Raw genomic sequence first — 3,709 nt, 5'->3', positions numbered from 1 at the left:
GCACTTCCCCCACACTGTCCTCACGCACAGCCTCTTTCAGCCCCGGCCGCCGTATTGGGAGGAGGCCGGACAGCCCCTGGACCGGCCACGTGCAGACTCTCCGGCCAGCAGCCCCAGCTGTGGCCCCAGCTGACAGCCAGTGACAGGCTGCAGGTGAGTCCAGCCCCCAGCACTCAAGTCATCTCCAGCCTTCAAGCCACCAACGCTGAGGTCCCTCTGAGCCCTGTGGAAAGGGCAGACTCGTGAGCAAAGTAAATAACTGTCACTGCTTAAGCACTAGGTTTGGAGAGAGTTATGAAGCATGACGGGCAGTGGGGTGGTGGAGCAGAGTAGAGGGGGGTGGGCTGCCATGACCAAAACCTACGGCCATGACCAAAGCCCAGAACACATGCCGCTGGCTTAGACTCCAGGTGGCAAGAAGCTAGAAAAGCTTAGAGGAGACTGTTGGTCAAGACGAAAGGTGCGTGGTGGCATTAGCGGACATCTAGGGGACCAGGAGGAGGCTGACAGTGGGAGTTTCAGGAAAGTCAGTGACTGCCCTTGGGGGCTTGGAGCCTTGTTATGCTGGACAGAAAGCTTGGCGCCTCTGTTGCCCAGAAAATCAGAATTAAGCTTACTGATCTCAGTGAGTTACCTGAGGCGTCTCCAGAGAGAATATTCAAAGCACCACCCAGCTCCTTCTGGAGGCCTGCAATAAAATGCCAGAGGAGAAAGAGAAGATAAAGTTTGGCCTGGTAGCTGTAAAGGGACCAGCTGCATTTGAAAATAAAACAGGCTCTCTTTCTTTGGTTCTCTGGTTGGTAAATGATTCTAAAAGTAAGGAACGACTTCCAGGGTTTCATTTCCAGGAGAGAGACGCTCCTAATAAACCAGCCCTCCAGCAAAAAGCAACTGTAAACGGTGGACAAAATGCAAAACAGTTCGCTGAGAGCACTGAGGAACAGACATAAGCAGGCAAATATAGGATGGGGCTAGAAGTAAGAGCGGGAGGCAGCGAGCGTGGCGGGTGAGTCCTGGGTTTCCTCAGCTGTGACCACAGGGCAGGGCCAAGCAACTGGCGCTCTGAGGGGAAAATCTGCTGTCCTCCTGGGGGAACCTCAGGAAGGAGCCCAGGCAAGAGAGAGTAGCCCAGAAAAGAACATCCAGGAAGGGGAGCCCATATCCTCCACATAGGCTCAACCTGGGACCCCGACTGGACCCTGAAACATACCCACGGAGCCGAAGAAGAGCGGATGAACTGAAATTTAGCCTTAGTCATCCACAGGCGTGACAGAGTTCATAGTTTGGGTCTAACCAAGTAAACTGCCTTAAAAATGCCACCCCTTCAGAGCCACACAACAGAATCCAAAGTCCCAGAACAAGGCAATAGTAGTTTCCAAAGGCATTCAGTGAAGAAAAATCAGGAAAATTTGATATATTTACAAGGAAAAGATCCAGAGACGGACCAAACGTGCATCAGTGGGCAAGGGCAATCATTTTTAACTATGTCCAAGAGGGAAGGGAAATGCCATCACAAGAAACAGAGAGAATACCCGGCAGAGAAACAGAAAATGCAGACAAATCCAAGTGGAAAGTTTAGAGCTGAAAAATAAAGCATCAGACATTAAAAAATTTTCCAGATGGGCTTAATTAACAGCTTGGAGGTAGCAGATGAAAGAATCAGCAAATTTGAATATGGAATGATAGCAATCACCCAACACCAAGGAGAGAGAGAAAAGCCACTAAGGAAATAAGTGGCATCCCAGAAGGCATCCTTAAAGAAAACCCTCTCAGCCGAGATGTTTGCATCTGACCAGAGTGGCTTCAACAGTGAAGAATAAGGACATGGTCTTTACAACGAAGAACACCCTTCTCCAGATGCTAAACCACAAGGACCGCTGAAGGGAGTTCCTCAGGCAGATCGTAATGATACCGGGTGGAAATGTGAACCTTTGGGAACGGATGACGCTCATCGGAAATGGCAAGTATCAGGCCACTCAGTGTAAAGTGACTGTTGTTGTTCAGCTGCCAGGTCGTGTCCGACTCTTTACGACCCCATGGACTGCAGCACGCCAGGCCTCCCTGTCCCTCTCCCTCTCCCGGAGTTTGCCCAAGTTCACATCCATTGAATTGGTGATGCCATCCAGCCATCTCATCCTCCGATGCCCTCGTCCCCTTCTGCCTTCAATCTTTCCCAGCATCAGAGACTTTTCCAACAAGTCAGCTATTTGCATCAGATGACCAAAATACTGGAGCTTCAGCATCAGTCCTTCCAATGAGTATTAAGGCTGATTTCCTTTAAGATTGACTGGTTTGATCCCCTTACTGTCTAAGGGACTCTCAAGAGTCTTCTCCAACATCACAGTTTGAAGGCATCCACTCTTTAGTGCTCTGCCTTCTTTACGGTCCAACTCTCACAAGTGACTATTTTCCCCTTAATTTCTTTAAAATACACGTGACTGGTTAAAGGAAAAATAGATGCTGTCTTTGGGGTTTGTAGAGCATATGAAGTAATACTCTTGACAGTAGTACCACAAACCATGAGAGTGTGGATGGATCTACAGTGTTGTAAAGTGGCACAATAGTAGCCCACATAGACAGTGAAAAATTAGCACGTTTATATCATAACCCCTAAACAGTCACTAAAATAACAATGCAAAGATGTGCAACTCAAAAGCCCAAAGGTTAATTATAATGGAATTATTTTTTAAATAGTCAAATAATCCAAAAGAAAGTAAGAAAGGAACAATAATAACAAAGAAGAGGAAAAACAGAAAAATATAAAACCATACACATGAATATGAATAGAGTAAGTACTCTAATTACAAGTATCAGAATGGATTTCTTTGAAAAACAAGACCCACCCAACTCTATACTGTTGATAAGAGAAGTACTTTGAAAAAGACAAAAAGAGGTTGAAAGTCAATGGATGAAAACATGTATCCCGTGCGTAGAATACAAGTAAGAAGCTGCAGGAGCTTTATTACTATCAGATAAAACAGACACCAAGACAGAGTGTGGACACAAGGGGAAGATGGATATCTTTATCATAAAGATCAAAGGGCCAGCTCATCAGGAAGAAAAGCAATCGTGAGTGCGTGTCCACCTAGTAACAGCCTCGAAACACACGAGACGAACACCTGCAGAACTGAAGGAAAAGTGCAATTCCGAGACCGCAGGAAAAGTGCAATTCCGTGACCGCAGGAAAAGTGCAATTCCGAGACCGCAGGAAAAGTGCAATTCCGAGACCGCAGTACAGTGTTTTAATGCTCCTCTGCCAACAACTGATAGAAGCGATGGAGGGAAAAAAATCAATAAAAACCTGGACCTGAACAACACTGTCTATCACATGACACAGTTGATATGTATCAAACACTTTGCCCAACAAAGAAAAATGCACGTTTTTTTCCTAAGTGCACACGGTCTGCTTCCCAAGACAGGCAATGTTCTGAGCCACACAGCGGGTAAACCAAATGTCAAAGAACCGGTGTCAGTCAGAGCATGTTTCCTGACTGTTGTTGCTGTTTTTAGTCACTAAGTCGTGTCTGACTCTTTTGCGACCCCATGGATTATACCCACCAGGCTCCTCTGTCCATGGGATTTCCCAGGCAAGAACACTGGAGTGCGTTTCCATTTCCTTCTCCAGGGAGTCTTTTCAATCCAGGGATCAAACCCGTGTCTCCTGCATTGGCAGGCAGATTCTTTACCACTGAGTCCCCAGGGAATCCCT

The sequence above is a fragment of the Bison bison genome, unplaced genomic scaffold (assembly GCF_000754665.1).
Source record: "Bison bison bison isolate TAMUID 2011002044 unplaced genomic scaffold, Bison_UMD1.0 scf7180017852444, whole genome shotgun sequence".
NCBI classification, from domain to species: domain Eukaryota; kingdom Metazoa; phylum Chordata; class Mammalia; order Artiodactyla; family Bovidae; genus Bison; species Bison bison.
This window is presented reverse-complemented; position numbering follows the sequence as displayed.